General features: G+C 46.3%; 1 protein-coding gene across 5 annotated transcripts in view; it reads right to left on the reverse strand.

Moving 5' to 3' along the window:
• Positions 1-23,287, reverse strand: part of LOC138295682 (synaptosomal-associated protein 25-like) — a 593,575-nt gene extending 570,288 nt beyond the window's left edge. For 3 of the 5 annotated variants that reach the window (XM_069234124.1, XM_069234121.1, XM_069234125.1), the window contains exon 1: positions 23,177-23,281. The gene's annotated coding sequence lies outside the window, so the exon portion shown is untranslated. Of the gene's footprint in view, positions 1-23,176 lie in introns of all 5 variants that reach the window. The other 2 variants (XM_069234122.1, XM_069234123.1) reach the window with 2 other exon arrangements.
• Positions 23,288-25,232: the final 1,945 nt, after the last annotated feature.

A 25,232-nucleotide genomic window follows, 5' to 3' on the forward strand; every position in this document is an offset into this window, starting at 1 on the left:
ACTGAGGACAAAACAGTGATTCTCCCCCTGAGCATTGTATGCAAAAACATCACCTGTACAGTGTTACATGAGACTAATATCAATCAACTTGTGCCATGTAATTCATCAGGTTTACTGGCATTTCTACTAGTATTAATCAAATGTGAATACTGGGGAAAACTGAGAAAAAACTCTTGGCCATCTCTAAACCTTTCATAGTGTTGGTGGCTCAGTGCCATTAAAATGATGTTCTCTCCCAATATACTGTATCCTTTCTCTATGCTCCTCATTGCCTTTCACCACTCGGTGCATCATTTAGGGGCTACCAAGGGTTGCAGCTGCCATCACTGGCTTGCTCCTTGTGACGCCTAGCACTGCATTTGCGAAAAATACCCTCATTGGTGTCAAAATCAGTGAAGGAAAAGAATGTAAACAGTGTCTTAATGAGCATTATTTACTTTCTACATCATCTGCTAGAACTGGGACTGGATCTGGAACATTGGGCTCTGTACATCCAATTAAGCAGCACAAAGGGCACTCCTGTGACTTAATAAATAGATTAAAGAATTCACACACAGATTTTTGAACAAGTTGTTGCCATGTTTCATTATTGTAACTACAAGGAACGTTATGTGTTTGAACAAAATCTTCAACGCTTGTTCTTACGTCTGAGAGTGCCTTAAAAATTAATACAAATCAAAATGAATCAACAATAAGGAATATTTTAAAGAACTAGCAAGGTTTCCATTCAATGTATGGGGTAATTCACAAAGAACGTTGTGACATTGCCTTTGAATGTGTAATGTCGGAGTGTACTTTTGCTACTTTTCGGATTTCACTAATTCTGACTAGGATACACATATAAAGCTGCTCAAGGTTTCCATGTGGATTTCTTGGCATTACTTCTAAGTTTATTATCCAGTGCTGCTATATACGGAGTTCTCTATAGCAGAAAACTCCTCACAGTAATAGTTTTTTCTGATCCAATGAACATTTTTGATTGTTTTGTCTGCTGTGAAAATATGTTTTCCTGTGGAGAAACCCCTTCACCTAACTCCCACCAAATCTGGTGGTGATCCATTCTCCTTCATACACTGGCAAGGGATTTATACCAACACCTTGCTGGAGTGAAAGTACAATACTTTCCAAGCTGGAAAGAGGTATGATGGAAGTTTGTGAATGCACACAAAGGTACAAGCTTAAGGTCATTCACTATCTTCCAAGGCAAACCACACCTTACAGTGGACAGGAATGGCCATATTCTCATGCCATGATTGTAATTTACTCATAAAAGATACACCGCATTCATGGCTGAGATCTCTGTGTCAGTACCAAGCACTAGCAAAGCCAATAGGTTTACCTGTGCAAAGTCCACTTACTCCTACAATGTTTTTATATGTTGCATATCAGCTTGAGGTGTTGTTCAATGCTGCATAAAGTTCAAAAAAGCACTACGATGCGGGCAGCATTGATTGCGCCTTAGTGCTTTTTCCCTTTAAGCCATGTTGCACAGCAGCCCACTGATAGAAATGGGGTTCCTGGTTAGCTAGGGTAGGTCCCTCAGCCAGACAAGCACCACCACTCTAGTCAGGGCGATGGAGCTACACACCCAAGATAATCCCTGCTTACCCCCTTGGTAGCTTGGCACAAGCAGTCAGGCTTATCCCAGAGACAATGTGTAAAGTGTTTTCACAATTACACACAACACTAGTGACACATAAAATACACTACAAAGAAAACTTGACACCAAGCTATATAAAAATAAACTGTATTGCATAAAACACAGTTAGACCAAACACGGCATGTATCATTAATACCCTGCTACACAAGCAGTTGTCAGATTATCACACAGGTTACCAATATTCTGCAAAAGCAATCAGTTATCAGATCATCAAACAGGTTACAAAGACTCTGCAAAAGCGACCAAGCACCTGATCATCAGTATCATCATAATGCACATAACATGAAAACATGTCGGTAGGGCATATATCATTACCACCAAAGTAAATGAAAAAATTTCCATAGGGCATAAACCCTCCTCCTACAGGCACAGTGGACCCTGGAATATGCAGGTTAACTCAATCAGAGAATATCAGCAATATAAATCAGGGCATGAGAAATGCAGAACCAATGAGGACCAAAACAAGACACAGACACTTAATGCAGGCCACAGGCTAATCCACCACCAAGCCTGTCTTACATAAAGGTGGTCAAGCACCTGTGCTCCTTGTACAACCTAACTAGTGGGGCCCTATCACCTGTGCTCCGGTGACACTACAGTAGGGCTGCAATCACTGCGGTACTCCCTCTCTTCACCCCGGGACCCCACACTAAGGGAGCCTTCACTGAAAAGGGGGAGGGGGAAAAGGAGGGAAACGGCACCCACCCCCAGGGGGGACCTCACCAGCTCCCCCACATGCGAGGAATAGAGGAGACCACTGGAGCAGCTGCACGTTCCTCACAGGGGAGGCCTCCGCTGGTCCTCCCTGCCATGAGGCTCCTCAACCCAGCAGCTACCCTCTTCACCAGACACTGAGCCCCCACCTGATTGGTCGGGGGTCCTCTCCTGGTCTCCCTGAAGCCGGCACAATAGGTCCTCATACACGAGGCCCCTGCACCCCATCCAGAACTCGTGCGGGTGTAGGCATCTTCTCTGGGTTCTCTGGCGCTACAAGGGAGGGGTGGGGTGGCTCCCACTGGCTCTGCTGTTCTTCGCAGGCCACACCTCTGCTGAAGGAGCCTTCTAGCTCGGGGGCACAAAGTGGAGCCCTGCCATCCAGCCAGCTGGGACCACTTCGGCATCCCCAGAGAGTGGGCATCCCTTTGTGTGTTGGCTCAGGCCATGGTGGTGAGGTCACTAAAGCAGGTGCCTCCTTGTGCCCGGGGGGCACCACACATAGTGCGCTCCTCCGCGCTAGTTCCCCTGCTCCTCGTGACCTCTCCCATGTCGGCGGGGGGCCCACACCGGGTGACACAGATGCTTCCTTGCACCCAAGCAGGCACTGACTTCAAAAGATAAAGTGCACCTCACATGCTAATCCAAAAGATAAAGCTCTCCTCTCGCACTAGTTTTTGTACAAGGGCCAATGAGCAGGACTCAGTGCTCCCCACTTGCTGGGCTCCTGGGGACGCAGAGGAGCAGACAGGCCAGCACACAACAAGAAGTTCAAGTGGCGGTTCTTTCGAGCAGCCCCACAGAACCTTGGCAGTCCAGCGTAAGGGAAAAGGCTGGCAGCAGGGAAACATACAGAAAAGCAATCCAGATGAGTCCTTTAGGCCACCCAGCAGACACCAGACAGCAGGCCAATAAAAGCAGAGCAGTCCAGATGAGTCATCTTATGCAGTCAGGTAGTCCCGCTGGGAGAGGTTCGGTCCCACGTCTAAAAAGTGTTCTCTTATTGTCTACAAATGTAGGGGACAACCCCCTGTACTGATACTCATTTTGTAAATTTTCAACAAAGTGGAAGAGGGAGTTCCAACCAGCACTAACTGGTTCCAGGAATGTCCCCTTTCTTCTTCAGCACAAGCTCCAGACATCAGTAGGGGGTAAACAAGCCCTTTGTGTGAGGCCAGGGCACAGCCTTTACAGATGCATGTATGCCCCGCCTCTACCTCTTCCACCCCAGGAAGAGCATTCAATATGCAGATGTACTCTTTATACACTTTCACCCTCCCTGTGTACAGGCTGTCTGAAAAGTATGCACAAAGCCCAGCTGTCACTCTGCCCCAGACGTGGATTGGAGTCAAGCTGTAGAACACCAGAGTCATAAGCCCAGAGAAATGCTCACTTTCTAAAAATGGCAATTCTATAATGGTAATAAATATCCACCTACACCAGTAAGCAGCATTTCTCACTACCATTCCAACCATATCAAACATGCCTACGCAACCTCTCATAAATCAAAACATACCACCTAGACATATGTTAGGGCATTTCCAATGCAATCCTATGTGAGGAGTAGTGCTCACAGTAGTGAGAAACTAAAGAGGCTGTTTGTCACCACTAGGACATGTAGTACATAAAGTCATATGTCCTATCTTTTACATGCACAGCACCCTGGCCATGGGGCTATCTAGGGCCTACTTTAGGGGTGACTTAGGTGTAGTAAAAAGGGAGTTTAGGCCTAAGTGTAGTAAAAAAGGAGTTTAGGCCGTGGCAATTAGTTTGACTTGCCAAGCTAATGTGGCAATAAACTGTGCACACAGGCCTGAGACAGGTTTGAAAGGCTACTTCTGTGGGTGGCACAAGCTGCGCTGCAGGCCCACTAGTAGCATTTAGTTTACAGGCCCTGTATATAAGGGATACCTCTGTACAAGGGATTTACAGGTAAATTAAATTAGCCAATCAGGTGTAAGCCAATGATACCAAGTTTACAAGGGAGAGTTTATGCACTTTAGCACAGATTAACAGTCATAAAGTGCCCAGAGTCCTAGGGCCAACAAACGAGGTCAGAAAAATAGGAGGAGAAGGGCAAAAAGTCTGGGGAGAACTCTAAAGAAAGATCCAGGTCCAACACCCGCGCTGCTGTGCAATATGTCTAAAAACAGTGCACAGTGATTTGGGGGATCAACGGAGGAAAGAGGGAGTGACCCCAAGAGATATCGCCAGGTCAACCCTTAATTACTGCTATGGGATTACTCCTAATTACCAGTGCCCCATGATACTAGTCATAGTTAGATTACATAGGTATGTGTATCATATACGAATATTTAAAAAAAACAGAAGATGCAAATTTGCCAGACATCGTGTGCAATGACAGCAGAATCAACAGCTAAATGTGCAATAATTATTCAGTGCACCGCCCCTTTGTAGTGATTATTACTAGTAAAATATGCTTGCGGTGATGGTGAGTATTTCAAGCATCCGTCACAAATGCTGTACTCACTCCTGAATAAATATGAAGGCCCCATCCAGTGTAGACAGCTCCCCTGGAGCTAGAAGCCTACCTGCTGTGGCGGTGGTCTCTGGCAACGTGTTTGTGTGATCCCTGGAGAATTGCCATCTATAAAGATACTGCCATCGGCTGTAAAAGCAATACACGGCACGCCAAAACACTAGATCGTACCCATGAAATGTCAAAAAATGGGGATCTTGGGTTTGTTAATTGCACATGTATAATTTAAGGGCAGCATAGCTTGAACTGTGGTGAAAACAAGGGTGGTGGGGAGGGATGTCTGGAAAGTGGTGCATGTAAAAAATATATTTGTAAAGCAAATGTTGGTAACACATGTAAAACAAGCAATAAATTAGGTGTGTTGGAGACGAGCGAGCAAGGAAAGTTAGAGGCAATGGGGAGGCAAGCAATGATGGGAAAAGCAATGGCAGTGGTCAGGAAAGTGGGGATCTGTGAACGGGAAGAGCAATGAGAGGTCAGAGGGGGGGAAGAAGAGAAGGGGGTCAGAGGCAGAGGATCTGTGGATAGGGCAAACAACAGGAGGTCAGAGGGGGCAAGCAGTGGTGGGAGCAGTGATGGGAGAGGTGGAGCAGAGAGCTGTGGACAGGGTAAGAAATGTGAGGTCAGAGGAGGTAGGCAGCAATGGAAGGGAGGTGGTGGGGGGACTGGGCAAGCAACAACAAATGTAGGCAGGGTGGGGTGGCTGGCTAGAGACAGCCTGCAAAGAGATGCTCTCTGATGGAGTACTACACTACAAAATAATAAATAGTAGCTCTGCAGGGTGCGCAGGCAAAGACAGTAAGCAGTACTTGGTCCATGCTCCATGGCAGGGGCACACAGGAAGCCCCGGAAGGAAGCTGGAGGCTATGAGAAGGCACTGTCAATAAGAAGAAAGGAAAAAAAACTGACTTTGGAGCCAACCAATTTAAAGTAAAGTTAAGTAATGGAAAGGCTCTAAGCCCTTTTTAAGATTTCTTTTTTTTTCCTTAAAAGAGATTTTGCAAGCATAGCACAAGCATTGTACAGGCGAAATGTAAAAATAGCTTATGCCTGCCAGGAATACCTTTGTTAATCCATGGCAGGCATAACTGAGGGGAATCTGGTTGGAAAATTAGGTTTACAATTGAGTTTACATTTATGAATAAGCCCCACAGTCCATATCAGTTAATAAATGAGGACATAACTGCTACCGTTTTTCAATGTTGTTTTGCCTGTCTACGTCATTGATAAGTACTTTTCTCGTTGAGTTATACAGAAGGATAACCATTAAGTCATTACAGTTGTGGCATACATAATTTAGGTTCCCAGTGTTGTTCTGTGTTTTGTGGCACTACGGCTTCCTCTTCACGTGAAAGCATAATGTTTTAAGAAAGACAAAGAGAAAAGAGAAATAGTACTCAGAATACCATCCCAGCACCCTATGTAAAATATAGGTAAAATATAAAACAAACACTCATTATTCAATATTATGGAACTTCAGTGGCAACAATTATTGTGATGTACTCAGTGCTAAGATTATGCACGTCCTGGGACCTTTAGGATCAATGGTCGTATGACATCAGTTTCTGTGATGTAATTTAGGTCAAAGGTTATGTGATGTCACTTCCACTACCCTTGGCAGTTAGTTGAATAAACGTCCAGGTGAGCACTGTTATTTTTTCTGGACCTCTACAAACGTCTTGCCTCATCCCCATAGAAAAGGAAACACTCAAGGACATCTCTTAGCAGGGGGAGGCATCAATATCCCTTATTTCAAACTATTTCAACAGGTGATAAAGATAAATTATGTCTTTGAGTAGCACTCTCCCCCTAATTATCCTCTAATTCTAAAACAGCTAAACCACTTTACGAACTATGGGTAAATAAGGCAGAGCACTAATCAAACACCTATTCAATTGAGAAATGTTTCACATTGAGGGTCAGTGAAAGCTCTTCAACCAATCCAAATGAGAAGAAAAAAATTACCTATATTTCACCAAGCGTCTAAATTCAACAAATAAACCTCTGTTTTTTGTAAGTTAACAGTTGTTGAATTTGACGCAAATTTATTGGGCTCATCTGAAAGCATCATGAAAACAAGCACTGGCAAAGGCAATAGGTGGGACTAATATTTTTTTTAACAACTAATATACTTTCATACATACCCTTGAAAATGTTTTTTGTATTTGTATTATGTTTACATTAGATTCATATCTATACAACAACTAGAGCACTGCTACTATGTACTGGGTCCCATTACAAGAAGCCTGGAAGGCAAGGGTGGAAATACCGATGCCAGAGATGCTGATGTTTCTCTGTGTCACAACCCAATGGGGAATAACATGCGATGCCCAAAACGACAGTGTCCCTTAATGCGTGCATTTTATCTGTTCAGGGAATTTCCTGCCGAAATTTCGCAACTGCTTTATGCACGTGGATATCGTTCTCGTACCTACATGTGGTTTTACTTACACGTGTAGAAATGCATTTACTCAAATCGTAGCCTTTGCACTAGAATTGGCCGAGGAGGTATCCCGCCAACGCAGAACGAATTGCATGGTGTTAAAAAACCAGAAACGTCCTTTCTGAGGACGATAAAGACTCTCTCTTGATACCCGGCTCTGCAAAGGACCTTTAATGTATTTTCAAGTGGGTGTTTTTACAGTTTTTTTCCGTGAAGCGTAACCTGAAGTTGTCTCCATTCTCACTTGTTTTACGTAATATACAGAGACAGTGAGTTTGTGTTAACATCATGTAGCTTGTAACGCTTTCAGGTAACGGCAGAAGGTCAGGAACCACCTTCAAGTAAATTAACATTTCTGTTTTCAGCTGCATACATTGAGGAACAGTGTATGCGAATTTATTGCAATTCAAACCAAAAAGTTTTATTTGCTTGCAAATGTTTCTTAATCTGCTATTGTTACCTGAAAGCATCGGTAGGAAGCAACGGGATGTCAAAGCTAACCCTCTGACTAATAACGACGAGATCACTCAGGGAAGCAACTTCAAGCAATGGTTCACCATAAACACGTGCAAAGTAGGTGTCCAGTTGAAAACACAGCCGAGACTGTATTACAAGGCAGCAACACAAAGAGATTCAACTTTATTTCAAACAAGCACAATCACCAAATGAGACGACTTTTTTAAGGTTGAAAGAAATCCAAATACAAACTTGTCTCTGGCTAAAAAACATCTTCAAAATGACACCGGGCACATGAATAACACAAGCACTTTTACGCTGTAAAGTAAACAATTAAAACACACATCTATCTGTATTTGCTTTTTGGATTTCTGTCGCTTCTTTACGGACATTACCAACTAGCTGCCACGTTAGAGCATGGCTTGCAGAAAGCAAAACCATTTTAACACTGCCATAGTACCATAAATGCTCTTCGCTTGATGTGTTTTAAGAAAGGTCACAATAATTAACAATAAAATAACAAGCGCTACCAAAGCCAATAGGTCGGAGTTTAATGTACGAACACATCCATAACACAACATACAGTGTCAACCTCATCTGCGGAGTTCCACAAGGATCCTTACTCAGCCCCACTCGGTTCAACGCCGATATGACCCACTCCCCCGGATCTTCTGTACCACACAGAATCAATGTCATATCCTAAGCTTACGACACCCAGTTCATACTCTTCTTCTCTGACAAGATGCCAAAACACACAGACCAATTTCTCCACCTGCATGACCAAAGCCACCAGATAGATTAAAACCAATGGCCCTCAAGCCCAACCCAGACATGTCAGAAGTAGTAATCTTCAGCTAAACATCTCAATCTGGGACTCACATTGTGGCCTGCCAAACTTGGACCCATACTTCTCTGATCAACCCGCGCAAAGAACCTCAGAACAGTAATCAACACCAACTCACCAGGACAGGCCATATGAGCACAGTCTCTGTCCCTGACTGCACACTCTAAAAATGCTCAAGAAGATCTTCAAATGGCTCAACACCAACACTCACAGAACAGTCATCCAAGCCCTCATTACCAGCAAGCTGGAGGTAGTAATTCACTCTATGTTGGCACTCTATGAGGGAGGACTCACCCTCAACTCTCACCCTACACCCCCATCACCCTGCACCTCAAAGAGCTCCACTGGCTCCCAATCCACAAACAAGTGCTCTTTAGCCTGCTCACGCACACATACAAACCCTTACACAAAATTGGCCCCACGTACCTCATCAATCACCTAAACTACCACAAACCTACCAGACACCTCTGCCCAGCTAGACTCCTACTCACAAACATACCTGCATATAAGCAACCACATCCGGCAGTCATGCCTTTTCCTGTTTCACTTCTAATGCCTGGGATGACCTGCCCCTGAACATCACCTCAGTTTTTATATTCTGGAAGAAACTAAAGACTTGGCGGCTCTTCACATGGCCCTGACCCTGGCACAGCCCAATCAATTCCCATTTCAACACCAGGATACGCTACTGGGTGTGTTGTGCGCAATTACAGTACACATAACATAACAGAGATGCCTAAATGCTTAAAAAAGTGTGCTGCGAAAAATAATGCATAGTAAATAACAGACACGAATGAAATGAATAAATACGGTTGGGCAGTAAAACAGGGTGCAGTATTGGGGCAGTTGCTTTGCAACCCAAAAAGTTGGTCAGATATCAGAATTATAAATATTTGCTTTGTTTTGGGCTGCTGTTGCTCACCTACATTGACATGCCTTTGTGCTTCAATAACAAAATGGGACTTAGCAGAACAATCAGCAAACTAGCTGTCTCCACCCACCCAATACAGTTTTCTCTGCAAGTTAGGGAAATGAAAGGCAGCTTATCTAACTGAAGGAGGCGGGGTTGCACGGGCAACAACACTGCAACTGAGGCTGGCAGACCCATTTACAGTAACTTCTTGCAGTGTCTATTGACACTTATGTAGCGCAATGTCAGATATTAGTATGACATCAAAGCGCTTTAGAAGTCCCTAATCAGCACTGTGCTGACATTCCTAAAGTTCGCTGCTAATGCAGAAACTGACCCATAGATATTACAACTTGAGTGCACCAGCTTACAGACTCAACAAGCCTGGAAATAAGGAGGAGCGAAAACCCAACACCCACGAGCTTCTGGTGAGAAGCCAACCCATAGTTGTAAAGAATGGAGAGGAGCAAGAGAATGAATGGAGAGACTGGGTATAGGGCGGTAAGAGGGCTATAGCAAAAGGGCACCTCCAGTGAACAAAGGAGAGGCAGTGGCAACAACAAGGAGCTCATCAGCTCTTGGATAAAGAGGTGTTGGCAGCAATGAGGAGAAAACGCTGGTGAAAGAGGATCAGCCTGTAAAGAGGAGCCGAGACAGGGCACAACCGGTGCCTGTAAAAGAGTCCCTGAAGCAGTTCAAGGCAAACTCTTGAGTGCAGCTAGAAGGATATACCCAAACAGCCAATAGCATTAGGAGAGAGATGAACGCTCCACTGGGCTGAGCCAAGACACCATTGCTCCAGTCTGAAACCAACGAAGGAGGCTGATGCAAAACTGCCAATAGTTGGAGGACGGGACCCAAGGCACACCCTATGTATATTATTAGCATTGGACTTATTTGATTGCTGTGCTGTCAAAACCCCGACCTAAAAAGCACCAGGATTAATAACATGCCTTCCCTGCATGATGAAAACAAATTAGCTTGCCGAACACACCAGAAATATCTAATGTGGAAACACTTCATTACTTTAATTCATTTTCAGCACATAATTAAATACAGCACCAAAAACAAATCAGGCCTCTGGTATAATGTTACAAATTGGAAATGCGGTCTGAATAACTGCAAACACGACCTTGTACGAATGCAGAATAAAATCCATTAAAATGAAGGCTACGACTAAAAACAACCACTCATGTAAAGTGTCAAACTGCGAATTCGGAGTTCATTAATGTGACTCGGGATTTTAATCAATATTCGATACGACGGTTAAGGCAAGAATCACACATGCACCACTGCACTATAAGGACACAATTAAAACGCACCTGTGAACCTATTTGTATTTACCGATATCATGCATTAATAATAATTGAAATATACCGCTTGAATAACATGTTATGTGGTAGTGATCAAGCAACCAGAAACGCTGCATATTGGCAAGGGCGTTCATACTTTGGAAAATGTCTCAGCATTAAATATTCACAATAAGTAATGCATTTTTACTTCGGACAATAAAAACTAGGCAGCTGATAGAACAAAATAAAATTTTAAGTCAAATACTGAGCAGTACTTCAATTTCTTCACATCTAAGACCTGAAGATGTACCATGTCAAACTGCAGGCAATTTCTATTCCAATTTATGGCTCACAAATAGCTGCCAGAAAAAATCCCGTTAGCACTAAAAAATTCAGTAAGGTTCATATAAAATATTGTAAATCCCGTCCTTGCAGTCATCATTCTGCATCTGCGCTGAAACTTAAGAACTACATTTTCCAAAAAACAAATGGCAATTCTAAGGATAAATGTAACCGTCCACGAAATGCCGGGAACCTCTTGAAGCAATGGTTCACCATAAACAAGACCTACAAACCAAATATTAACAAAAGCAAACCTTCTGTCCTCTCTCGCTATATATAATACTACTACATGTTTTAATAGTGTTGATAACATGCGAATGATAACAACTAAAGCTGTTTGTAGCCAGACCTAAAACGGCCATATGCAATTACATTGACATCCAGAACAGCATGCATCTAAAACACTGAATACATGGTCAACCTCACTCAGGGAATATCTGCAAAATGAAGCCTTAAAAATAAATTGACGATTTTAAAGTGCTGTATATCTGCCTCCATTCCTTAATCACTGTAGAAGCCAATCGTCCCCGAGCAAACTTAGCAAAGTTTGGATACTTAACTTGAGCACCTGTTGGCGCTGACAATGCATTAATAATGATTCAATAAAATCACTGTTGCTTATCTGTGAGCTACTCCAATAGTAGGCGAATGTTTCATCCTTATTATAACATCATCACTCTTAGTTCAAAAACTCCCTTAAAAGAACAGTTTCGATTAACCCTCAAACTTAACCCGCAAATTAAGATGCCCTAGGCCTAGACCTCAAACAAAACTTAAATGTGCCTTTACAACAATCACCCTGCAGAAAATGATTACCTGTTGGACAAATCCTTCATCTCCATCCTCCCAATCCAAATGGTGGAACGGCAATGGGAGTTACAAGCCCAGGCATCTGACACAGCTTGCTGCCTATCAGTTAAAGCCCAGGCTTTGCAAATTCCTTGTCTTCTAAGGCTGCACTATCAAGTTCTGTGCATCTGGTTCTGTGAGGCGTGAAACCTGACAGTGCAGGAGCAGCAAGAAGCACGACTTAAAAAAAAATGCAGTGTCTAGTAAGAAGCCTGAAAGAATTACATGCATCGTCTAATAGAGTACTTGAAAACGTTCACTGTGAAAAACATATTGCTTTCATGAACTTCTGATTTCACATAGTACGCTTTGACAATTGCACTATGTTAGAAATGGGGTTTTTGGTTGGCAGTCAGGTTGCCCTCTGTCCAAACAAGAACCCTCACTCTAGTCAGGGTAAGTCACACACAATCCAAAATCAGCCTGTGCTCACCCTCCGGTAGCTTGGCACGAGCAGTCAGGCTTAACTTAGAAGGCAATGTGGAAAGAATTTGTGCAATAAATCATACAACACCATAGCATAACACCACAAAAATACACCACACAGTGTTTAGAAAAATATATAATATTTATCTGGGAATCTTCAGGTCAAAACGATCAAAGTTGCAATATGAATTTGTAAAGATATCACTGAAAAGTGATAGAAAGTGTCTTAAGTCTTTAGAAAGTAAACAAAGTCTCTTTCAAACACAAAGTACCTGGTTTCTGGTGGAAAATCTCCTCAGAGGGCCACAGGAGAAGAGGTGCGTGGAAAACTGGTGTGTGCATCGATTTCTCCTCAGCACACACGGACTTGCGTCGTTATTTTCCACGCGGGGAGTCGTGCGTCGTTTTCCGGCGCGCGGACAGTCTCTTACTGTGGTTTGCGGGGAGTACCAGATGTCCCGGGTCTGTGCGTGGATTTTCCTGCTTGTTTTCCGGCTGCGCGTCGTTCTGCAGGGCTGCGCGTCGAAGTTTCGATCTCACGGCAGGCGTCGCGTCGATTTCTCCGGCGGAGTCGGGCGGCGTTGTCCTTGCGAGGCCGTGCGTCAAAGTTTTGATCTCACGGCAGGCGTCGCGTCGATTTCTCCTGGAAAGTCGGGCGGCGTTGTCCTTGCGAGGCCGTGCGTCAAAGTTTCGGTCGTCCCGAAGACGTCGCGTTGATCAGCGTCGGTGTGCGGCGTTTTTCTTGCCGCGAAACACGCTGTGCGTCGAAAAGTTCGGCGCACGGAGCGTCCAAGAGGAAGAGAGAAGTCTTTTTGGTCCTGAGACTTCAAGGAACAGGAGGCAAGCTCTATCCAAGCCCTTGGAGAGCACTTTCACAGCCAGACAAGAGTTCAGCAAGGCAGCAGGGCAACAGCAAGGCAGCAGTCCTTTGTAGAAAGCAGACAAGTGAGTCCTTTGAGCAGCCAGGCAGTTCTTCTTGGCAGGATGTAGTTTCTGGTTCAGGTTTCTTCTCCAGCAAGTGTCTGATGAGGTAGGGCAGAGGCCCTGTTTTATACTAAGTTGTGCCTTTGAAGTGGGGGTGACTTCAAAGAGTCTCTAAGAAATGCACCAAGTTCCCTTTCAGTTCAATCCTGTCTGCCAGAGTCCCAGTAGGGGGTGTGGCAGTCCTTTGTGTGAGGGCAGGCCCTCCACCCTCCCAGCCCAGGAAGACCCATTCAAAATGCAGATGTATGCAAGTGAGGCTGAGTACCCTGTGTTTGGGGTGTGTCTGAGTGAATGCACATGGAGCTGTCAACTAAACCTAGCCAGACGTGGATTGAAGGGCACAACAAGTTTTTAGTGCAAAGAAATGCTCACTTTCTAAAAGTGGCATTTCTAGAATAGTAATATTAAATCCGACTTCACCAGTCAGCAGGATTTTATATTACCATTCTGGCCATACCAAATATGACCTTCCTGCTCCTTTCAGATCAGCAGCTGCCACTTCAACAGTGTATGAGGGCAGCCCCAATGTTAGCCTATGAGGGGAGCAGGCCTCACAGTAGTGTAAAAACGAATTTAGGAGTTTTACACTACCAGGACATATAACTACACAGGTACATGTCCTGCCTTTTACCTACACAGCACCCTGCTCTAGGGGTTACCTAGGGCACACATTAGGGATGACTTATATGTAGAAAAAGGGGAGTTCTAGGCTTGGCAAGTACTTTTAAATGCCAAGTCGAAGTGGCAGTGAAACTGCACACACAGGCCTGGCAATGGCAGGCCTGAGACAAGGTTAAGGGGCTACTGAGGTGGGTGGCACAACCAGTGCTGCAGGCCCACTAGTAGCATTTAATCTACATGCCCTAGGCACATGTAGTGCACTCTAATAGGGACTTACAGGTAAATTAAATAGTCAATCATGGATAAACCAATCAATAGTACAATTTACACAGAGAGCATATGCACTTTAGCACTGGTTAGCAGTGGTAAAGTGCTCAGAGGTCAAAAGCCAACAACAACAGGTCAGAAAAAATAGGAGGAAGGAGGCAAAAAGTTTGGGGATGTCCCCGTCAAAAAGCCAGGTCCAACATGACCCCCCACCAGCCTAAAGCCAGGGGAGAACAATCACTATCCTGATGTACTTCCCTGTTTGAGGCGACAGAACAAGGACCCAGGCCCACAACAGCAGGGGCATGCTCCAGTTCTTCGCCTTCCTGACTCCAATTGGATCCCTCTGTCCATACTCTCAGGGCCCACTAAGCCCATCCATGGGGAACCTTTCTCCTTTCCTGCGGATCCCGTCTGTGCAGCACCTAACCTTACATTGCTCACAGATGTATCCCAGGAGCAGGATAGTACCACCAGGACCAACACAGTGGTGTTGCCCATTCTATCCCCGGGGTGGGACACTTGTCCCCTCCCCAGGGATAACTCTGTCCACCCGGACAGCAAGCCACAGTGATTACTGACAGCTGCCAGGGATGAGAGCCAGGCCCCAGGCCTCTCAAAGCTCTACAACCACTGTGGCTGTGGAGAGTGGGGGGCGGTAGCCCCAGGTGCTGGGCACCCTTTAACCACTCTCCCTTCCACCAGGTCAGGGATGACAGCCTGAACCTGGTCCTCCCCTCTGGGGCTTTGTACCCTCCCTCCTGGAGCGGTACCCCCAGAGTCCAACATTGCCAGGGGGCTTACAGAAGTCGCCCTGTACCATTCCTCCACCAGTGCAGGGCTGTTAACCTGCCACTGGCCCTCCAACCTGGGGTCTGTACCTTCAGGTTGGACTAGGGCCCGGGGTGAGGCTCCCCTCCCCCTGCCCTCCCTTCTGGGGTCCAGCACCCTCCAACTAGGAGTGGCCTCCTCAGAAGACAACATGGTAGGGGCACTGTTATCAGTAGCCCCTCCCTCCAGGTCCGGGGGGACACCCTGAACCTGGTCTTCCAGCCCAGGGTCTGTACCCTCAGACTGGATCACCGCCTGGCAAACCAGGACTTCCTGGGAGGCACACCTACCCCCCACCAGGTCAGAGTTTAACCTCTGCACCTGCCCATTCAACTCAGAGTCACCACCCTGAAGTTGAACAATTGCCTGGCACGCCAGGACTTCCTGGAGGGCACACTGACCCTCCACCAGGTCAGAGTTTAACCTCTGCACCTGACCATTCAACTCAGAGTCACCACCCTGAAGTTGAACAATTGCCTGGCACACCAGGACTTCCTGGAGGGCACACTGACCCTCCACCAGGTCAGAGTTTAACCTCTGCACCTGACCATTCAACTCAGAGTCACCACCCTGAAGTTGAACAATTGCCTGGCGCACCAGGACTTTCTGGGAGGCACACCTACCTCCCACCAGGTCAGAGTTTAACCTCTGAGCCTGGTTCCCCAACCCAGGGTCACCACCCTGAGGTTGGGCAATTGCCTGGCACGCCAGGACTTTCTGGGGGGCACACCTACCCCCCACCAGGTCAGAGTTTAACCTCTGAACCTGGTCATCCAACCCAGAGTCAACACCCTGAGGTTGGACAATTGCCTGGCACAGCAGGGCTTCTTGGGAGGCACACCTACCTCCCACCAGGTCAGAGTTTAACCTCTGAACCTGGGTATCCAACCCAGAGTCAGCACTCTGAGGTTGAACAATTGCCTGGCACGCCAGGCCTTTCTGGAGGGCACACTGACCCTCCACCAGGTCAGAGTTTAACCTCTGAACTGGGCCATTCAACTCAGAGTTACCACCCTGAAGTAGAACAATCGCCTGGCACGCCAGGACTTCCTGGAGGGCACACTGACCCTCCACCAGGTCAGAGTTTAACCTCTGAACCTGGTTCTCCAACCTAGGGTCACCATCCTGAGGCTGGACAACTGCCTGGTACACCAGGGCTTTCTGGGGGGCACACCTACCCCCCACCAGGTCAGAGGTTAACCTCTGAACCTGGATATCCAACCCAGAGTCACCACCCTGAGGTTGAACCATTGCCTGGCAGGCCAGGACTTTCAGGGAGGCACACCTACCTCCCACCAGGTCAGAGTTTAACCTCTGAGCCTGGTTCTCCAACCCAGGGTCACCACCCTGAGGTTGAACCATTGCCTGGTATACCAGGACTTTCTGGGGGGCACACCTACCCCCCACCAGGTCAGAGTTTGACCTCTGAACCGGGTTAGCCAACCCAGAGTCACCACCCTGAGGTTGGGCAATTGCCTGGCACCCCAGGACTTTCTGGGAGGCACACCTACCTCCCACCAGGTCAGAGTTTAACCTCTGAACCTGGCCATCCAACCCAGAGTCGACACCCTGAGGTTGGACAACTGCCTGGCACGCCAGGACTTTCTGGGGGGCACACCTACCCCCCACCAGGTCAGAGTTTGACCTCTTCACCTGGTAAGCCAACCCAGAGTCACCACCCTGAGGTTGAGCCATTGCCTGGCATTCCAGGACTTTCTGGGGGGCACATCTACCCCCCACCAGGTCAAAGTTTAACCTCTGAACCCGGTTATCCAACCCAGAGTCACCACCCTGAGGTTGAATCTTTGCCTGGCATGCCAGGACTTCCTGGGGGGCACTCTCACCCCCCACAAGGGACACGCCGTCCCCAAGGGCCACACAAGAGTCTGGTTGGCGCAGGTCTCCCGACCTCTGCCCATCCGGCAGAGTCTGGGTTTCCCCCAAACCAGAAACGGTCTCACCTGGGTCATTCCTGGGGGGCTCTGCTCTCAGAGCTGACCCCTGACTTTCAAGATCCTCCACTGGGGTCTGCCACCCCCTCTCAACCCTATGTCTGGACTTCTGCACCCCCTCACTAGGAGTGGTACTGCCAGACACCAGAACTGTTGGGATGCTGTCTACAGTCATCCCCCCAAGTTCTTCTGACACTGCGGGGCTTCCCTCAAAAGGTGGCCCTACGGTACAGGTTAGGCTCTGAGACCTACCTGGGACACTACAATCCTCTCCCACCTCACTTGGTCGGGAACCACCTAGACCACTCCCTTCAGGAGCACCCCCAAATGCCTCTTCAGACTCTCTGGTACTCACCCAAAAGTCTGCCTCCACTGTAAGTTCCCTGGGGTCAGAGAACTCACACTCCACCTGGTGTTGGCGTAGCTCTGGAAAATAAGGACCAGACATATGCTCTCCAGCAATTACATCACTCTGCCCTTCACATGTATTAACCACAGTACCCTTCACCCAACCACCTAGTAACTCAGCCTTGGAAAAGCACTCTACATCACCCTCTTGAGACTGGTGAGACAGTTTCTGTCTGTCCCTGACACTCAACCCAAACTCTTCTGGGATGTCTCTACACTCTATATCCAGGACGTCCACCAGGGGGGAACCCTTTTCTCTGTCACTCTCTGCTAGAGTCAGTAAAGTGTCCCTCCCCCAGTAGGAATATGACTCCCTGTGCCAGTTCCCCAATTCTTCTCAGGGACCCTGTGCATAACGGGAACTACCTCATACCCTTGAACTGCCTGGGGTGTGTCAACTCCCTTCTTCAAGTTGGGCACCACATCTCTGGGCTTGTGCCCTTCTTCAGCAGTACTAGATGCAAGATTTTTGCTGCCACCATCTGAACTGGACTCAGCCCTTCCGGCCTCCAGTTTCAGCTCTTTACAGCTCAGCTCTTGAGCTGCAATCTTTTCTTCTTCCAGGGCTAAGAGACTTGCTGCCTCAGCCCTTTCAATAAACTCATCTAGCTCTTCCATCCACCGTGCTTGAGCCATGAGCCATTCCTTTTTCACTGGGTCTCTTTCCTCATCTGAGTCGTCCTCCTCCTCCTCTGAGGGGTACTTAGTCATTTGGTTTCTTGCTGCCTCTCTCTCTGCCCATCTGTCTTCCTCCCAGACTATGTAGGCATGTAGCATCTCTGCTTTAGTAGATCTCTTTGCTACAGGAAGGCCACATTCTCTGCAAAGCTTCCTTAGGTCAGCCTTAGTGAGGTGGTCAGTAGGCAAAAAGAATAAGTAGGTAAGCGATCCCATTCTGATAGGATCTTACCAGCAAAAACCAAAATCCAAAGTCCAAAATATCAATAGTATATCCAGGAGGACATCAGAGACCAAAAGTCAAAAAAGAGATAAAAAATCAAGTTGACCTTCAACTGTGGGTAGGTAGTGAAATACTTAGCTACTGTATGTCACTGCACAAACACAAGTCCTATCCTCACCGCTGATCACCAATGTTAGAAATGGGGTTTTTGGTTGGCAGTCAGGTTGCCCTCTGTCCAAACAAGAACCCTCACTCTAGTCAGGGTAAGTCACACACAATCCAAAATCAGCCTGTGCTCACCCTCCGTTAGCTTGGCACGAGCAGTCAGGCTTAACTTAGAAGGCAATGTGTAAAGAATTTGTGCAATAAATCATACAACACCATAGCATAACACCACAAAAATACACCACACAGTGTTTAGAAAAATATATAATATTTATCTGGGAATCTTCAGGTCAAAACGATCAAAGTTGCAATATGAATTTGTAAAGATATCACTGAAAAGTGATAGAAAGTGTCTTAAGTCTTTAGAAAGTAAACAAAGTCTCTTTCAAACACAAAGTACCTGGTTTCTGGTGGAAAATCTCCTCAGAGGGCCACAGGAGAAGAGGTGCGTGGAAAACTGGTGTGTGCATCGATTTCTCCTCAGCACACACGGACTTGCGTCGTTATTTTCCACGCGGGGAGTCGTGCGTCGTTTTCCGGCGCGCGGACAGTCTCTTACTGTGGTTTGCGGGGAGTACCAGATGTCCCGGGTCTGTGCGTGGATTTTCCTGCTTGTTTTCCGGCTGCGCGTCGTTCTGCAGGGCTGCGCGTCGAAGTTTCGATCTCACGGCAGGCGTCGCGTCGATTTCTCCGGCGGAGTCGGGCGGCGTTGTCCTTGCGAGGCCGTGCGTCAAAGTTTTGATCTCACGGCAGGCGTCGCGTCGATTTCTCCTGGAAAGTCGGGCGGCGTTGTCCTTGCGAGGCCGTGCGTCAAAGTTTCGGTCGTCCCGAAGACGTCGCGTTGATCAGCGTCGGTGTGCGGCGTTTTTCTTGCCGCGAAACAAGCTGTGCGTCGAAAAGTTCGGCGCACGGAGCGTCCAAGAGGAAGAGAGAAGTCTTTTTGGTCCTGAGACTTCAAGGAACAGGAGGCAAGCTCTATCCAAGCCCTTGGAGAGCACTTTCACAGCCAGACAAGAGTTCAGCAAGGCAGCAGGGCAACAGCAAGGCAGCAGTCCTTTGTAGAAAGCAGACAAGTGAGTCCTTTGAGCAGCCAGGCAGTTCTTCTTGGCAGGATGTAGTTTCTGGTTCAGATTTCTTCTCCAGCAAGTGTCTGATGAGGTAGGGCAGAGGCCCTGTTTTATACTAAGTTGTGCCTTTGAAGTGGGGGTGACTTCAAAGAGTCTCTAAGAAATGCACCAAGTTCCCTTTCAGTTCAATCCTGTCTGCCAGAGTCCCAGTAGGGGGTGTGGCAGTCCTTTGTGTGAGGGCAGGCCCTCCACCCTCCCAGCCCAGGAAGACCCATTCAAAATGCAGATGTATGCAAGTGAGGCTGAGTACCCTGTGTTTGGGGTGTGTCTGAGTGAATGCACATGGAGCTGTCAACTAAACCTAGCCAGACGTGGATTGAAGGGCACAACAAGTTTTTAGTGCAAAGAAATGCTCACTTTCTAAAAGTGGCATTTCTAGAATAGTAATATTAAATCCGACTTCACCAGTCAGCAGGATTTTATATTACCATTCTGGCCATACCAAATATGACCTTCCTGCTCCTTTCAGATCAGCAGCTGCCACTTCAACAGTGTATGAGGGCAGCCCCAATGTTAGCCTATGAGGGGAGCAGGCCTCACAGTAGTGTAAAAACGAATTTAGGAGTTTTACACTACCAGGACATATAACTACACAGGTACATGTCCTGCCTTTTACCTACACAGCACCCTGCTCTAGGGGTTACCTAGGGCACACATTAGGGATGACTTATATGTAGAAAAAGGGGAGTTCTAGGCTTGGCAAGTACTTTTAAATGCCAAGTCGAAGTGGCAGTGAAACTGCACACACAGGCCTGGCAATGGCAGGCCTGAGACAAGGTTAAGGGGCTACTGAGGTGGGTGGCACAACCAGTGCTGCAGGCCCACTAGTAGCATTTAATCTACATGCCCTAGGCACATGTAGTGCACTCTAATAGGGACTTACAGGTAAATTAAATAGTCAATCATGGATAAACCAATCAATAGTACAATTTACACAGAGAGCATATGCACTTTAGCACTGGTTAGCAGTGGTAAAGTGCTCAGAGGTCAAAAGCCAACAACAACAGGTCAGAAAAAATAGGAGGAAGGAGGCAAAACGTTTGGGGATGTCCCCGTCAAAAAGCCAGGTCCAACACACTAAAATTACATTTCCTTCGTTCTCTTTCTTTTACACATTCATTTCTCTCTCCTCCTTTCTTTCTCTTTGTTCATTTGTATTGTGTTCTGCTTACTTTTTCCTGCTTTATCTCATTTATCCTTCTTTTATCTCATCTCCTTTCCTTGTTTCTCTTTTATTTCCTTTTTCTTACTTTCCATTTTCAGTTTATTTCCTTCTTTCTTGTTGTTTTCTTTCTTGTATGCTTCTATCTTACTTCGTGTTTCTTCCTTCTTTCTTTCTATTTCATCCTTCCTCACTGTTTGTCATCCTTTCTTCTGTTACTTCTTTCTCTCTCCCTGCCTTTCTTCCTGCCTTCCTTCCACCATTTCTTTGTTTTTTCTTTTTTCTTTTTTTTTTCTTTCTTTCTTTCTTTCTTTCTTTCTTTCTTTCTTTCTTTCTTTCTTTCTTTCTTTCTTTCTTTCTTTCCCATCCATTTATTTTTTTCTCCCTCCCCTTTTCTTTCTTTCTTTTTTCTCTTCAATTCTTTCAAATGTATTTTGCCATTTCTTCTTTCTTCCTCTCTTTCTGGCAGAAAAGCATGAAGTCAGCATGCAGACTGAAAATCCGATTATTGGTAATGATTCTGGATAGGGTTGCAATTATTATGTTTAAAAATAACTTCCTATACGCCTGCATGCTTGTTAAGAGGAGGTGTTACGTGGTGTACATTGATATTTTCACCTAGGGAAGTAAAACATTTAGGGATGTTCTTACCGACAACCTTCGGGCGGTTTCTGACACCAGAAATTATTGCTCTTAATCTTAAGGAATTAGGCTAGTGATCGTTTCTGTACATCAACGAATGGACCTTAAGTCATTATTCAGGAAATGAGATACCTCACAGAGTTAATTCATAAACAAGACTAAAGGGACAGTACTGGTGGATGGGGACCACAGAGGGAAACCTTTTTGATACAGATCATGTGTCATTAATGCTCGTTACTGATTGAAACAACTCGTGCATAGTCCAAGGGCAAATTTCAAGTTGCATCATCTCTATGTACTGTGACGGAATACCTATATTAGGCAGTAGCTCTAAAAGGTTTACATTGGTCAGCAATAGCTCTCACTATAGAAAAGGTTGGAGACCCCTGTAATAGCCACATTGACATTATGAGATCTGCAGGATCACCATGGGTCCGGTGTTTTTTACCTGGACATTTTGGCTTTGAAAGCAGTCTAGTATTTGGATGAGATACAGGAGAAATGAGGAGTAACCAGGGTCTTTGCGTATAAATGTTATTGTTGCTCCTAATTTCTAATGGGTAGTTACCCATGGTGTCAGTAACGCTGGTGAGGGGAGTGCTGCAAGCAAAAAAAAGCATAGCACTAGTAATGAGGCCCTTGCTGTTGAGTATACATGTACCCCTTAGAGAAGTTCGTAAAATAACCATAATCACATTCAAAGAACAAAACAGCTGATACCCAACTAGATAATACATAAGTATTTAGCAAATCCAGAAAAGACTCCTTTGTACCACATAGTCTGCAACCTATCAACAATCAAAAGCATAACCATGCAACACGAAGCAGAAGTATCCTAAATCGTGTATATGTTGTGTTATGTTTTCTCAACGATATAATGCATGGTAACCATATCTTTCGACTTGCCTCATGTGTTTCTCTTTCATTAATCCTTTGCCCTCTAGCCTTTATTAATCATCCACCCTTTCCGCCCGCGTTCTCCTTCCGTTCTTACTTCATTCAAAATAACGTGAAATTGAGGTGGAATGGAAGCACAAAGGGTACAGGGTGTTTTTTTTTAGACCAAACGGTGATTTGATGTATGTACAGTCTATAATAATTTAATGTAATGTTGGTGCTTAAGAAGTATATAAAAATGGCTAAGGTTTAACAATAACAAAAAAAATTCTAATTGAAAATGTAATAATAATAATAATAATGTTCTCTCCTCACACGACCCCGCCCCCGCCCCCGCCACAGTTAAAGCACACGGGTTTATAAACCCTTTAACAGATATTATTAAATACACCAAACTTCCCCCACCCCCCACACACACACACACACCAAGATGCCTTTGTGTTACCTGCTGAGCTGGGTGAGCTCGCATTCTCTTTGCTTTTCTGAGCCCTACTACTGTTACATACTTGTTTTACTTTGTTTAAAAGGTGATAAACATAATTAAATAACATCGATGATGCCTCGTTCTACTTGAACTAAAAGTAACGCTCTCCAAGGTCCTGATGCGCTGGTCGCCGTTTGGGCGCTGCCGAAGGTGCATCAACTAAAGCCAACATAATAACAACAGGTGGCGCTCCCGCCCTCGCCAGCAGCGCCCGGCTCTGTCCAGCGTGCTGAACCCGCCACACCCTGCATGCCAAACCCTCCTGAATCAGACAGGCGGGTTCTGAAACTGGCTCTTACCTCTTGTCCAGGCAGGAGACGCCAAACATCCGATAACAAATATTCTAGTTCCGATCTCCCACAACTTCTAAATCCGAAGAGAAGGAAAGGAGATCGGACCGCCGATTTAATCTGATTGACAGGGTGAGGGCGGTACTAGGCGTGGCTTTGTGGGTGTCCTTCCCAGTAAGACATGCGATTGGCTAGTAAAAAATGACTCGCCTAAAAGACCGTCACACCCATCCCCAGAGAAACCGGAATACAACAACCTATTGGCCCGGAAGGCTTAGCTCAGCCTTATGCGAGCCGTCACTCCGGGTTGTGTGAGCTGAGTCCCTACTTGTTCCAGTTCGCTCTGCCGCCTATAGAGATGAGGATGTGCAGAAAAACTGATGCGGGGGCGCGAGAATCTCAGCCTGTGAGCGGGTCAGTGTCCTGCCTGCGAGTGAACCTTTCCTGTCAGGTTGATGGACACAGGAGGTTAACTGCATCAACATATAAGCTTCCAGAAGTATTGTCGTGACTCTGGGATTTCATGACAAGGGCCTTGATACTGACTCTAATAAACAATGGAACAGGCTCAAGTTTACTGGTTCCGTGCCTGAATAACTCAGCCACTTCAGGTTTTTCTTGTGCATGCTGGGATTTGGAGTCCAATAGATGTCGTTATAGAGAGGTCTACAAGTCACAGACCGTGAAGCCTGGGCTGGAGCAGCTAGTCACACACGGACCTGGCACACTTGGCATGGCAGGGTTGCACAGTTAGATGGGAGCTGGTGAGGTAGGAATTTTGAGGAGTAGTTGAGAGAGTTAGGGAATTGTTAGGGGTGTCTGTCGGAGGGAGGACAATAGTTTGAAAAATAAGTAACTTTCTCGAAGCCCCTAGAATCCATGTAAACATCGGGCAAAACAGTGTACAGACCACAACACTCCTTTTAAGTGGTAAAAGGCCACTTTAATAGAACAGGTCTGTCAATAACACAATAACCTTGGCATAAAAGCCTCACAAAACTACATAAATCCTCACTAATACAAATATGTCCTCCTAGCTTCTCCCCCACCCTCTAAACTTACCCCTCACCACTACCCCATGCCCCATCCCCACCTTGACCCTACCAATCCATTACCCATCTGTCCTGCTGTCCACCTTCTGTAGTTACCCTTGCCTGTGAAACCTCCCTGCCTTCTCATCTTTTAGCATCCACTCCCTTCCCCCTCAAAGACTTTCTGTGAAAATCCCCATCAATCCAGACCTGCCTACCAGCAGTATAATTCCCACCCGCCCCACAAACACATATTAATAAGATCCCAACCAACCCCCAAACGGCAGACTTGTCCTGTTAGAGCTATCTGAATCAAAAACACCCATGACAACCCCCCAAGCAAGTACCCAACCTCATCCGACCCAATACATGACCCCAAAAAACTTAGAAAAAATTCTCCCATCATCCTAAAGCCACCAACAAACAAAAACCAACGGGAGGGCAGGTGAGCCAAGAACTCAGTAACGGCTACTGGGTGTGACAACAGCCAAAGAGGCCGCCCACACCCTGCCCCTGCCTTATAAACCCACCCTGCAGTCACAGCCCCATCCGGACAGCAAAACCAATCCCTTACTCCTGCTGTGGGCTATCCCACTGCTGCCCGATAAGCCAGGGGGGAGACCGGGCAAGCCCTCTGCTCCCCCCAAACCTCCATCGGGCAAAACAGTGTACAGACCACAACACTCCTTTTAAGGGGTAAAAGGCTGCTTTAATAGAACAGGTCTGGCAATAACACAATAACCTTGGCATAAAAGCCTCACAAAACTACATAAATCCTCACTAATACAAATATGTCCTCCTAGTCCCTCTCCACCCTCTAAGCTTACCCCTCACCACTACCCCTTGCCCCATCCCCACCTTGACCAGACCAATCCATTACCCATCTGTCCTGCTGTCCACCTTCTGTAGTTACCCTTGCCTGTGAAAACTCCCTGCCCTCTCATCTTTTAGCATCCATCCCCTTCCCCCCCCAAAGGCTTTCTGTGAAAAAACCCTGCCACACAGGAAAACCCGATAGGTGTTTTCCTGCCCCA

The sequence above is a fragment of the Pleurodeles waltl genome, chromosome 5, assembly GCF_031143425.1.
Source record: "Pleurodeles waltl isolate 20211129_DDA chromosome 5, aPleWal1.hap1.20221129, whole genome shotgun sequence".
NCBI lineage: Eukaryota > Metazoa > Chordata > Amphibia > Caudata > Salamandridae > Pleurodeles > Pleurodeles waltl.